The following is a 14,590-nucleotide window of genomic DNA, read 5'->3' on the forward strand; positions in this document are numbered from 1 at the left end:
CCCCGGGCGCAGTCACGTGACGCCCCGCACGTGCGCCGGGCCCGCGGGGAGACCGAGGCCAAGTGGGGGCGCCCCGGGGTGGGAGTGGGGGGGCTCCGAGCGGGCCGGACTGGGGCACAGACGGGCGCCCCCGCTGCGGCCCGGGGGGCCCGGCCAGGTCTGCCCTTGACCCCGGGCCGGAGCCCGCGGCGCCCCGCAGTCCGGCCCACCTGCCCTCCCACGCGGCCTCCCCAGCCCCCCGGCCGGGGCTCCCCCGCTTACGGGCCCGGGGCCGGGCCGGGGCTCCCCCGCTTACGGGCCTGGGGCCCGGGGCCGGGCCGGGGCTCCCCCGCTTACGGGCCTGGGCCCGGGGCCGGGCCGTGGTGGGGCGCCCGCGGCAGCGCCCCCACCCAGGGCACTTGGGCCCGGGAGGCCCCCTGGCGCCGACCCAAACCCACGCGGGATGGGGCTGTCTAGCCTTGGCCCGCCAGCGACTTGACCTTGGGGGCTCAGAGGCCGGTGCAGCCTCCCGCAGGCCTGGAAGGGCCCAAGGAAAGCCGCCGCCCCTTGCCCCAAGCCCCGGGCCTGGCAGCCCAGCTGCCCCCCCGGGCCAGCACACGGGAGGGCCCCCAGTGTGTTAGGGATGCCTCCATGTCGGTCTTTGGGTGCCCACGCTGCCGTGTGGACTGTGGGGTGTTTGTTGGTGTGGACCAGACTAATGAAGTGCTGGCGCAGATGCTCGGCCAATGTTCCCTCCAAATGAGGAATGAGCCCCCAGCTGTTCTCATCAGTAGCCGAATGAATGTTTGTGAAACCAGAGGAGTCCAAATGGACAAACACTTGTGGTTTCCTCTGCTGCTTCCTTCTGGGATCCAACTGCCTGTGTCCTTGAACTGGCAGATCCTGCCCAGCCGGCCGGGCATCATGGCAGCCCGGTGTCGTGGACGTGGCCTGTCGCCAGGCCGATGCTGGGAGCTGATCTCGGAGACCCTCTGCCGCATTAGCGCCCGAGACATCGCAGGTCCCGAAGGAAAGAGCACGGGCACAGGATTCACGAAGAGCTCCCAAAGTTGGCACGAGGGCTATTCTGTTAGCCAGCAGGATGAACTGTGGGAAAAGTACAGCCTGAAGGCAAGGAAGGAAATGGCTAAAGCGACTGCTTAGGGCTAAGGAAATATAATTCCATTCTGGACAACATATTGAGGGAAAGAGTCCTACGTTATAGTAATCAAGTAAAGATTTTCACAGCGTTTTTGATTTCAGATAGTGGTGAACACCCTAAGGGGCCTCTTGAGGATTTTGTTGTCCTAAGTTCTCTTCTTTCTCCAAAATATCATTGACATTATTGACATAATTCATAGTTTGATATGCACAAAGGTGTGGCTATCGTGTCTCAGAGTCCTTTAACAAAAACTCAGAATCCGTCTGGACAATGTTAGAATTATCTTTTGGCAGGCAGAGATTTTGTATTTTCTCAGTAAGCTAGAGAGAGATTTGGAAATGAATGAATTCATTCACTGATGGATTGGTGGCTAAGAAAAGGTGACTTAGAAAAGGAGATTTCTAGTGAACTATCTCCAGGCTTTGTCTGTCTGGGGCCCTGTGCTAGTTTAGAAACATGCTTCCTAGTGGTTTGTCTAAAGGCACATAACAATGAATCAATGAACAACCATTCTTTACACATCATGAGTATAAATCGTAGTTTGCTAAGGGCTGAGATTACAAACAATAAAAGAAACCCTCCTTGCATTGAATGGGGGAGAGAAGAAGACTTAAGTGCATATATGTAGAATCCTTAGAATCAATAGAAAGAATAAATGTAAATAAATACAAGGAAGTTTGGGAAGGAGAGGAATCAAGAAAGGCTTCTTTCCCGGGGATGGTTTCTGAAGGGCTTTTTTTTCACTCTTCTGCAGTTATTTTATGTTTTTATCTTAGTGGTATTTTTTCCCAATTTCATTTAAAGCTAGCTTTCAACATTAATTTTTGTAGTTTCAACTGCCAAAGTTTTCTCCCTCCCTTCTCTTTCCCATCCCCAAGAGAGCAACTAATACGTTATACCTGCACAATCATATTAAACATGCTTCAATATTAGTCATGTTGTGAAAGGGGAATCAGAACAAAAAGTGAGAAATGATGAGAACAAAAAAACAACACATTTTACAAAGGGAAAATGGTCTGCTTGGATCTGCATTCAGACTGGTTTTTTCTCTGGAGATGGATGGCATTTTCTACCCTAAGCTTTAGATTCAGCTTTGATCACTGTATTGCTAAGAAGGGCTCAGTCTGTCATAGTTGATCATCACACGGTGTTGTGATGCTCTTTACAGTGCTCTGCTAGTTCTGCTCGCTTCATTCAGCATCAGTTCAGGAAGGTCTTGCCAGGTTTTTCTGACATCTGCCTGCTCATCATTTTCTATAGCACAGTAGTATTCCATTACACAGAAGGGCTTATTTAAAGAAGAGATGAATGAGTAGGTCAAGCCAACATCATAAAAGCCAAACTACTGCCTAAATTTCTTTCCATGCCAATCAATCTAAAAAAGGAGTTATTTTATAGAGCCGAAAAATAATAACAAAATTCATCTGGGGGAAAATAGAAAGACCTCTGGGTTGAACATGCTGAGTTTGAGGTGTCTTTGTCTAATAAACAATTGGTGAGAGAGAGAGAGTGAGTGTGTGTGTGTGTGTGTGTGTGTGACAAAGGAGAGGTTCTCATAGACATGATTGTTTAATAGCTGGAAGCTAGAGGGAAAAGAGAAGAAAGCAGATGACATTAGGAAGAACTGCTAGTGAGGGGACGTGAGATGGATGATGGTGTGATCAGACAGGAAACCTGGGAGAAAGGAGTGTCAGCAGAACCCAGAAGGGAGAGAGGGTGGGCAACATTTGTGCAGCCAATAGGCCAAAAATGAAGAAGATGGGATGACCAGCAGACTGAGTTACTGACAGGTTGGTGGTCACTTTAAAGATGGCAGTTTCTGCTAAATGATGATGTCTGAAGGCAGGTGGCAAAGGAGGGGAAGTAGAGTCAATAAATGTAGATGACTTTTTCTAGGAATTGAACTGAAAAAAGAAGAGGTATAGGATGAGAGCTTTAGTGTGAAGGGCAGTGTTTACAAATGCAGGCACAGCTTCCCATAGGACAGAAATCAGAGTTGTCCTGCTTTGGCCTCAAAAGAAAGAAGTTGGGGCAGTGGGGAGAAATCCAAAGCAGCATCTAAACCCAGCTGGAGTGAAAGATTCCCAGTGATTCCAGTTGTCTCAGAATCAGATAGACCAACTCCCAGGTAGTCTGTGTCCTCTCCCCCACGTGGGACTTCAAGTGTGAGAATGGGAATTCTTGTTCAGGGACAGATTGAAGTAAGTTAATGACCTCACTCTGTGGTTAAGTCTGATTCTCTACTGGAATGTCACAGACCCAAAAGCCAGACCGACCCTTTCCTCTCAGCTGTCTACACTGATGTCCAGCTGTCTCACCACCTTGAGAAGTTTCCTGCTCATTCCTAGGAGTGATCACTTACAGACAATCCCATGGAAGGGATTCCTGTCTGAGTCCCAGAACACTAACCCCTCTTGTATCCCTATGTCCTGTAGGTCTTAGTTTCACAAGTTCTCCTTCATTCCCCTCTGTAGCCCCCTGGTTTTCAGGTGCTCTGCCTCTACTCCTCCCCTAGATAGTCTCTCACTGACTTCCTACTTGGATCTTGCTTGCACCCTCTGTACTGCTAGGCAATGGGACCAGTTGTATAGCTCCTTATACCCTATGGATCCCCTCCCTTATCCCCAGCCCCCCACTGCTTCCCAGTTTCACTGGGTTCACCAGCCAAGTGATTCTCATCTCTTGCCTTCCCCTCTCCTCTCCAGACCCAGCCACACTGATCTGTTTGTAAGCTCATGTGACAACAGCACCATTGGTAATGGCATTGGACTTTACAGGCCAAGAGATGAAATTGCAATAATTGAGCATCATTCTGAGGGCCCTGCCACCCCTCTGTTGTTTTTAGTGGCAGTGCATACCCACCATGTCAAACAAGAAGAGGGAAAAATAATGGCTGAGGATTTTTTTGAATTCAGGATGAGATTGAAATTCTTCTGAACAAGAAAGACCACTCAATAAGTATTCGTATCACAAACCCTGAATGGTTTTGGAAATGAGCTTTTACTGCAGACTGAGAATTCAGTCTACAACTGCAGTGCAAACCACTTCTGGGCCAAATGTAGAAGAGTTCGAATCCATAATATTTGTATCCCAAGGCCCTCAGTCTGCTTTGGACACCTCCTAGGCCTTCGAGATTAAGGCAGGGAGTCTAATGTCCATTCCCGTACCATTTTGAAGCACATAGATTTGTCCAGGCTCAAAGAACAGTTCCAGAGCATTTTTTGGACCCCGATGCAAATGCAAAAGAAATCTCTGTATTCCAAAATTGAGCTAAGTTGGAAGTAATGAATGGGCAATGCAATGACATGCTAAAAAGCAAATAGCAAAAGAAAATGCTAATAGAATCCTCTTAGCATTTTCCAAGTGATGAATATGCTCAATTAAAATAATGTTAATGGACTGAAAGCATTATTTGGTGATACCACTATGTGTGAAAAGACATTTTTGTATATGAAACACATAAAAATCTCAGTACAAGTCAGCATTAAGAGAAGAACATTTGCATTCTACTTTGATGAATAGGAACTGCTAATTTTGAATCACAATAAAATAAAATGGTGTCCTTTACCTGCCGCAGATAGAATTCCATTTTTCTCTTTAGTAGACCTGTATTACCAAACAATAAAAATAATCCATTTTTATTATATTTTAAATTTCATCTTTGAAAAATTTGTGGAAATTTTGTTTTCTCTCTTGTTACATAAATATCTTTATAATAGCCACACTTTTGCCTCTTAAAGGACAACTAGGTAGCACAGTGGATAAAAGTACTGACCCTGGAATCAGGAGGGCCTGAGTTCAAATCCAGATTCAGTCACTTAATTGCCTAGTTGAGTGACCTTGGGCAAGTCACTTAGCCCCATTGCCTTGTAAAAACAAAAAAAATCAAACACAATTTTGCCTCTTTGTCTGCAAAACTTAAAACATTTACTTCCTGACCCTATGCAGAAAAAGTTTGCTTACCCCTGACTTAGAACATTCTCTTTGGTGCGAATACACTCTTTCCATCCTGTTGAAATCCATATCAGCCTCGAATTCTCCATGAAGTTATATGGAAATTCTCTCTTCTTCCCTGACTCTTCTTATTCTCATTTTTTTTTTTTAGGTTTTTGCAAGGCAGTGGGGTTAAGTGGCTTCAAGGCCACACAGCTAAGTAATTATTAAGTGTCTGAGGCCAGATTTGAACTCAGGTACTCCTGACTCCAAAGCCAGTTCTTTATCCACTGCATCACCTAGCCGCCCCCATTCTCATTTTGTACTTCTACTTTCTCTACATTTTTTATTTGTTGTAAAGTCATTTTTCAATTGTTTCCAACTTTTTTTTAAAGTATTTTTTTTGCAAGGCAATGGTGTTAAGTGACTTGCCCAAGGCCACAAAGCTAGGTAATTATTAAGTGTCTGAGGTTGGATTTGAACTCAGGTACTCCTGACTCCAGGGCCGGTGCTCTATCAACTGCATACCTAGCAGCCCCATCCAACTCTTTTTTACATCATTTGGGGTTTTCTTGGCAAAGATACTGGAATGGTTCACTATTTCACTCTCTGGCTCATTTTACAAATGGCAAAACTGAGGCCAAGAGGCATACATGACTTGCCCAGGATTATAAGCTAAGTGCCTTTGGCTAGATTTAAACCCATGAGTCTTGAGGACTTCAGGTTGGAACTTTGTGTAATCTGGCTCCACCTAGCTGCCCCATATTCCTCTACTTAGTTCATTCTCATACCTATCAAAATCCCTCAACTCAATTTTAAATTTCTTCAAGATAGCTTTTTTCATCAGAAAATAGACTGTAGGCTTTATTGGATGCTATATGATGCTGAGTAAGAGGTGAAACTCTGGAAACCACTTTTGGCTTCTGTAAAACAGGGACATGAATGTTTATTCCATATGGATATTGTGAGTTAAGTGCATCACTTAACAGAGCCCCATTCAGGTGGGCTCTTAAGATCTTTTATCCTCAACACCTGGCCATTGAATTGAAATAACATTGAAATGAAATTATTGGAAATGAGCACAAATCCTAGTCCTCCAGGGTCGGCCATGAAGAGGGAAGAGTTGACAAAGGCCAGGAAGAGGAAAGAGGAAGAAATGGAAAATGTGCACAGTGCAGAATGTCAGTAAGAAAGAATGGACTAGACTGTTCTCTGTTAGTTGGCAAATCTAATGAGTTCTGTGGCCTTTGACACGGTTGACCACCCTCCTCGATCTTTTCTCTTGGTCCTACCCTTGTAACCACTTGGGCTTCCTCGTATGTCCTGCCACCTAAGTGTGGGTGTCTGTCCAAGTTCTACTCTCTACCAATGACTTAGATCTGTCTTTCAATATAGCTGCATTTCCATGTCTGTCTCTACCGAACCATACAGAGATGGCTCTCTCTAGGACACTCACTAGAGCCATAGGTGGGAAGGCTAAGTCTCACTCTTAGTGTCTAGACCTGCATCGCCAATTAACTCTTGGACTTTGAGTGAGAAGTCTGCAAGTTCCAGCATCTCAAAAAGAATTCATTACCTTTCCTCCCAAAGCTATCCCTCTTGAAAATGTCATTTTCTGTTCCTCTGGTCCATCCCACCCCCAGCCTCAATGTCATCTCCAGCTCCTCCTGACTCTTCCTGCTTAACAGATTCCTATGATCACAACTTCTCTTCCACCGCCTCTCACCTCTTGCCTGGACTGTTGTGATAGCCTTCTAATTGGTTGGCGCCTCTTCTCTTCTTTCCAGTCCATTCTTTTGCCTAACTGCTAGGTGTCAATCCTTTCTCAAACTCCAGTGACTCCCTAGTCCCTCTAGGACCAAATAGAAACTGTCCCAGTATTTAAAGCTTATCATAACCTTTTATCTACCTTTTCATCCCTCAACCACTGATCTCTTCCCCGTACTCTGTAGTCCAGCCAATCTGATCTTTCCTGCTATTCCTCATACAAAATACCCAGGGTCTCCCCAGGACCACATAAATCCATTCTGTATTCCTCACCTCTGCCTCTTGGAAACCCTGAATTCTTCAAATTCAGTTTAGGTGTCACCTTTAGCAGCAGGTATTTCCATGCCATTTCCCTCAAACTATACCTAGTATCTGCTTTGTATGGGTTTTTCTACCTATATCTGTGTAAATGATCTCCCTTATTTGAATTTCTCTATCAAGGAAGGACTTAATAAATGCTTGTGAATCAACTAATTGATATGTCCAAAAGTTGAAGTTAGCATGCTGTAATGAGACTAGGATGGCTCTGTCAAATGAATAAATTCTTTTTATTTCTTTACCTTAGTGTAAGTTTGGAGAATCATTTGTTTTCTGATTTGGTAGAGAACAGTACAGTAACAGCACAGTGGAATTGAGGAAAAAGGAAAGAGGTAAGAGTTTGGTTTTTGGTGCTGCCTTCTGAAACCATGCAGAAAAGTTGGGGGCCAGCTAATCAAGATCTAGACTAGGGCTACTGTCCACGAATCATTCTAGTTAATACAAGCTGATTATCTTGTGATCCAATCTTAAGACATGGCAACCTCTGAAACAAGTAACAAATAGAATCTTGGCCTGTGTCAAGATCACAGAGTACCCATAATCACCATTTTCAACCAATTTTATAATCACCATTTTATATATATTTCATATATAGCATGAATTTAGTCCTTGGTGCTCAAGGGTGAGATCCTTATGAGGGGATCCTATTGTTAGAAGACTGAATCACGTGCATCTTGCTCTAAGGGAAAGGATGTTTTCCAGGTCCTTTATGGAAGGCCTCATAAAGGAGTTGGTAGAGCTTTATCAGATGGCTAGGTGGTGCCATAGTGATAGGCGCCTAGGGTCAGGAAGACTCATCTTCCTGAGCTAAATCCCACCTCGGGTACTTAATCAGTTTCTCATGTGTAAAATGAGCTGGTGAAGGAAATGGCAACTGCCTTTAGTGTCTCCAAATGGGGTCACAGCTGAACAGCAGCAGCAGACTTTATAGGGCATCCAAAGGCAACAACAGCAAAACCCATCAGTTCATGGAACACTTGGAGACGGGGGTGGGGGGAATTCTCTTCTTACACAATGCTTGATGAAGATATACATAAAGACCATCATGAAGATAATTACAGCTTATGCTCCAACATCTGTTACAGAGACAGTCTACGAAAGACTTAATAAGACCTAAATGAAATTGGCATATGTGGCATCATGCATGAAGAGATGGCCTTGGAATGAGGAAGACCTGGGTGCAAGTGCCCTCTTAGATACAGACATGCTTGTTTGACCCAGAATCAATCTTTTAGCCTTCCATGTGGCCTAGACATATTCTCTGAAGTTAACACATTGCAAAGAAACTGTGGACCTGCACTAGCACTGGGAATTTCCCCATTAGAACTTCTCTTTGCCACAGGTCCAGCCAGTAATGATTTTATTGCACAAATGGTCATAGGAGAAGGGTGATGAAAAATATGTTAGAAACTTCAGCGAGTTGGTGGAAGGAAGGAAGGAAAGATAGTATGAGTTTGTCAAAGAGAAGAGATGGAGAGGAGTAGGAATAGATCACTTCAGTTGTAGATAATTAGTATTGATCATATGCCTCCTTTTTCCATCTCCTTCATAAAAAGGGGAATGTGAAGACTTCTATAGGATGTATATACACAATGAACAATCATGATAGTGACTGTGACTGTGGTGGACTTACCCATAAAAATGGAAGACAATGGGGCACAGACTACAGAATAGACTCGACCAATGTGCTATTTCTCAAAAACCCACTTAAAACAAGTAATTCTTCATGCTTTAAAATGAGGGGCTTGTAAAGAATTTTTGATATACTTCACATAGATTGAAAAGAGCATTGGGGGTCATGATCTCAGTCAAAGCAACAATAAAGGTAGACATGTTAAAATAGATAAGCATGAAAACAACAATATGCTTAAAGATGCTGTAAAAATCATATCAAGACTTAATATATAATTAGAGGCAACCAATCAGTATGGTGGATAGAATGATGGTCTTGAAGTCAAAGAAAATCTGAGTTCAAATTCAGCTTGAGATAGCTACACAGCTATAGGAATCTTAATTTCTGTCTCAGTTTCCCCATCTGTAAAATGGGGATAATCGTCTCACCTAGTTCCCAAGGGTTTTAGGAAGATCAAATATGATTACATATGTGAAGTACTTTGCAAATCAAAATGCTATGTAAATGCTAACTATTATTGCATCCAAAAGACCAACAGGTTACAGTGAGATGGAAAGCACAAATAGTTGAGAATTGCACTGTGCTTCTTTCATACCTAGATAAATCTAATCAAGATAATCAAGAAAAGAAATATGAATAGAACTTTAGAAAAGTTTAGTAGATATCTAGTGATAACTGAATGGTATTAAGAAGTATTATACACATAGCTAGACATTTTCTCAGTCATATGTGGCACCTTTACAAAAATTGACAACATGTATGAGCATTGGCTCATAGACAAATGCAAAAAAGCATAAGTAGTCATTACAATCTTTGCTGAACACATTTTAAAATTATAATCAGTTAAAGGCCTTTGAAGAAGGATTCAAACATAAATGAAGAAAATGGTCCAGAATGTGATCAAAAGAAAGGTAAAAGACCAGCAGCCTTGAGTGTTGTGTTGCTCTGTAGCTGCCTAAGCACAACTCTTTTTTTTTAGGTGTTTTTTTTTTTGCAAGGCAAATGGGGTTAAGTGGCTTGCCCAAGGCCACACAGCTAGGTAATTAATTATTAAGTGTCTGAGACCGGATTTGAACCCAGGTACTCCTGACTCCAGGGCCTGTGCTTTATCCACTGCTCCCCCTAGCCGCCCCTAAAGCACAACTCTTAATTACATACATCCTTTGGTTCTTGAATGTTCTGGATAGGTTGAAGTAGACAATTTTTGTTGAAAAAGGGAAAAATGAAAGCCCGAACATTTAAGAACTGATTCAAAATATGTTTGTTTTTACCCTCTCTTTCAATGGCATATTTTCTACCAGATAAACAAATCTCCTAAAGCATGTTCATCACTATATAGTTTAGTTTTTGACATGTAATTATTATACTGCAGCTAGAAAAATGATCAGAAATGTTCATGGAGACCACATCTACTTAGAAAAAAGTCTCCTGAAGAACTAACCAAGGTATTTTTTATGTCAGTAGCTGTGTGACTTTAAGTAATCCTATACCATCTGTTCTTCATTCTTTCATTCCTTTGTTATAGAAATGTAATACCCTGCTCCAAATGGAAGACAATGTATTTTGAAATACAATTTGAAAAGAAACATATATGTTTAAGAATTTCCAATAAAACCATATCTGTGGGGCGGCTAGGTGGCGTAGTGGATAAAGCACCGGCCCTGGAGTCAGGAGTACCTGGGTTCAAATCCGGTCTCAGACACTTAATAATTAATTACCTAGCTGTGTGGCTTTGGGCAAGCCAGTTAACCCCATTTGCCTTGCAAAAACCTAAAAAAACAAAAACCAAAACATATCTGCTTTTCTATGGATTTTTGTATCTTAACATGTCATGTGCAAAAGCACTTGATCATCATATTGAGGTTATTGTTTTCCACTGGGGTATGTATAAAACAGAATTTTCAGGAAAAAGAATTGGAAAAGAAGGAATCCTATAGACTGAATATCAAAACTAGGAAAAGGTAAAGCATAGAAGAAAGAAAAATATTTATAGTGTATGTTGATGCAAAATGTTTAAATATTAGAGGTCTGATAATAGATAGCATATTTAAGAGATTATTCACTAAAACTAGATTAGATTTAGGGTGCTCAGTATTATAAAAACGAAGCATAATACACAATATTAAAAAATTCACATTAAGATATCGTATATAGTCAAAGCTCTTGACAAAATGCCAAATTGTGTTGTAGTAAAACGTTAAAAAGAATAATAATAATGAGGGAGTGGGTAGGTGGCGCAGTGGATAAAGCACCAGCCCTAGAGTCAGGAGTACCTGGGTTCAAATTCGGTCTCAGACACTTAATAATTACCTAGCTGTGTGGCCTTGGGCAAGCCACTTAACCCCATTTGCCTTGCAAAAAAAACCTTAAAAAAAAAGAATAATGATCAGAGAAAGGTAAAAGAAAAAACTCATGTTTTAGCTCACTACTAAGAGCTTGACTTTTTTCTCACTTGTCATCTTGGTCAATCTAATGGGTAATACCTCAGTTTGTCTTAATTTATTGCAGAATATTGGAGAGGCTTTTGAAAGACAAATGCATTGTTGGCAGAGTTTTAAAGTGATCCAACCATTTTGAAAAGCAGTTTGAAACTGTACCCCAAATCTCTACATTTTGATTCAAACATTAGGCTTATATCCCCAAAGAAGAGCTCAAAGAGGGGAAAGGACCAAAATGTACAAAAATAATTATACCAACACTCTTTAGTGTAGCAACTAGTTGTCCATCAATTGGAAAATGACTGAACAAATGATTGTGTTTAATGTACTTTAATGTTATTTACCTTAAGAAAAGACTAAAGGGACAGATTCAGGTAAATTTGAAGGACTTGTATGAATGAACTAATGAGCAGAACCAAGAGAAAAGTTTATATAATGACTATATTGTTTATCAAGACAAATCATGAAAGATTTAAGAAACTTGATTATTGCCATGACCACAGTTTTGGGATTGTCAGTCCAAAAGACTGGTGATGAGTAATATTTTATTATATCAGAGAAAGGATTGACCAGAGGTACAGAATGAGACATAAATTTTCAAACAACTCGTGTTTAGATTTTTTTTGACATAGTTTTCACTGTTTGGTACAAGAGATGGTCTGTGTGACAGAATTGAGGTCCCAGATTTGAAGCTTATTGAGCTAGCCACTGTCCAACAGATCCCCTGTCTCCCTATCCACAGTTCATAGCTGCTTCCTTCAGCCCCCCCCCCCCCCCACACCATTGTTAACTGATCTTTTGATCTCTTTCTACTGTTCTAGTCTGCCCACTAGGTAACTCATTTATACTCTGCTTTCTTGTATTGTTTACTTCTCTTTCAAATACATTGATCTGATCATTCTAATGAGATTTGCAGAAACACTCGTTGTAGTACTAAGTATTGTTGATTGATTCTTGCAAAGAAATTCAACATTGCTACATCTCCCTTGGTTTATTAGGATCCTGTTATATATTTCTAAAACACATTCAAGGCAACTACCATTTTCTTAACCTTTTCTAAGGAGAGTTAGCTTAATAACAGCAGAATGAGTCAGCTTTGTGACAGTCAAATCACTCAGTCCTTCAGGACCTTAGTTTTCTAATCTTAAAGTGGGAATGCTGCTACCTTTTGTGCACCTGAAGGATGCCTAGATCTATCAAAGCTAAAATGAGGGATCAGATGAGATGTGTCCAAAAACTGTGGAGGACAATGACTCTAATATAGGCCTTAAAATTTATACTTCATTATCCTGTTTGCAACAGGAATGAAACTAACATGTTATTACTTCAAAACTGACAGTCATTATTAATACTTTTTTGAAAAATTGGAACCAGAGATTTGGTCAGGTGTAGTAAACTCCAGGATTTTAAAGATCTGAGGCCTATAATAATACACTAGTATATGTCAGAGGCAGAATCTGTACTAGGTCTTTCTAACTCCAAAGCAGGGTCTCTTCCCCAGTCAGCCATACTGTCTCTCCAGTTACAATTATGTCAAAAAAACAAGCACTCTCTTTTTTATTGCCCGCTTTTCCATTTTTATGTGTTCAGAACATGAATAAGTGTCTTGGTTTTATTTGAGAGACGTTAAAAATATTTATAGTATAGACAGAATCTTTTCATGAGCCCTCACAAGTTAACTGGAGACATCTACTTCAACTATGTAAACAAACCAAATTAATATTTATTTGTACTCTGTAAACAAACTTTTAACCAAACTTTCAAATAGACATTATGCAGTGAAAAACAAAGATTTTAGAGAAATAGTGAGCAACTTATTTGTTCAAAGTTTGCAGCTCTTAACAAAATTCTGAAATTGCAAAGGACTTGTTTTGCTAGAGGGTATGTGATTATTATATTTGAACAATTGCTTCCAATTGGGAAATCTCTTTATACAGAACACCAGAATTTAGAAATTAATAATATACTTGCCTGTGAATTGATGAAGGTTTTTTCTGAATTTTGATGTTATATTATTAATTATCCATTGTGTACTAGATGCCAATCTAGGATAAGAATTAATAATGAATGTTTTTGTAATTTGGATACTTGATTAATTCAGTTTCATTTAAAGTAGACCTTTTCAGAGGTGTTACTTAGCAATTCAAAAGCAAAACAGAAAATACTTTTATTGGTTTCCATTAATAAAAAAAAATGGAACTGATGAAATGGGCCTTTCTAATCCAGGGATTCATCTAGATAGAACAGTCACTCTCAATATTAAAATGGATCCATGATTTCATCACCATGGACATCCTTTCCAGTTGTAGTTTGCTGTACCTTTTCATCCCTATCCATATTCCTGGGGCATGGTATTTACTGAATGTGTCTGAAAAGCCTCAGGATCTTTGGCTACCAGGGTAGCCCTCAAGCTATGTTTTTGCTGTGTGACCAGATCAACTCTTTTCCTAGTTAGAAATTTCCTGATCCAGTTTTTACACACAAGTGATTTTAGGCCCCCTATGTTAGCTGTTCACCTTGTCCTTGCCTTTGGGGTGAGCCCAATTTTGTTCTCTCAGAGACAGGTATTCTAGACTTGTAGCAGTACCAGAAGAATATAGATTTTTAAAGGAAGAAGTATTGGGGAACAACTTAGGATCATTGAAAGCTTTGGGCAGTTTTCCTAATGCAATACAACTCATTGCCTTCCTATTTCATTCTGGTTTAGTCCCTGTCTCCATTACATGAACTGATAGACTAACTAAATGAGCAGTCCATCTGCTTGCACATCATATTCTGGACAATAGTCTCTTACCTTTTATCTTTCCCATGTGACTTATTAGGCCTGTTTCTTGTGACTTGTCCTAGGTCTCATTGAAGTGATCTTGTGGAATTCTGGGGCTTGGTACAATAAATGCTCTTAATTGCAAACATCTGGAAGACATCATCATCTCTTAAGAAACCTCTTCCATTTCAACTCTTCTTGGTCATCACCTTGGTCATCGCCTTACTGAATACTGGGAGTCAGAAGACTGTTGAACAGTTATCTCTGGTTCTTTCTGCCAAGGGCTCCTCTATAACTTTAATATGTGCTTGAGAAAACATTTTGTTGGAAAAGAAACTATGATTGAATTTTGCTTTGTGAAATCAAATTATTAAAATAGATTTGTTTGTGTGTATTCAAGCAAGAAACAGCAGGACCTCTCAGCCTGACTGAAGATAAGAGATTGAAAATGGGAAATCTGCCTGTGCCTTTCTTAGTTTTTCATCAAGGCTGCCTTTGAAACTTTTGTAAACCATTCTCATTAGTTTTATCTAAGGATTAATATGGAGCTCAATGAGTCAGTAAATTTAATATTTTCTTTGTTTAATGTTATCAGT

The 14,590-nt window shown here is 40.8% G+C and overlaps 1 protein-coding gene across 3 annotated transcripts in view; it reads left to right on the plus strand.

Moving 5' to 3' along the window:
* Positions 1-14,590, plus strand: part of DHX32 (DEAH-box helicase 32 (putative)) — a 57,743-nt gene that overhangs the window by 293 nt on the left and 42,860 nt on the right. The gene's annotated exons all lie outside the window — the stretch shown is intronic.

This window comes from Macrotis lagotis, chromosome 4, assembly GCF_037893015.1.
Source record: "Macrotis lagotis isolate mMagLag1 chromosome 4, bilby.v1.9.chrom.fasta, whole genome shotgun sequence".
Classification (NCBI taxonomy): Eukaryota; Metazoa; Chordata; class Mammalia; order Peramelemorphia; family Peramelidae; genus Macrotis; species Macrotis lagotis.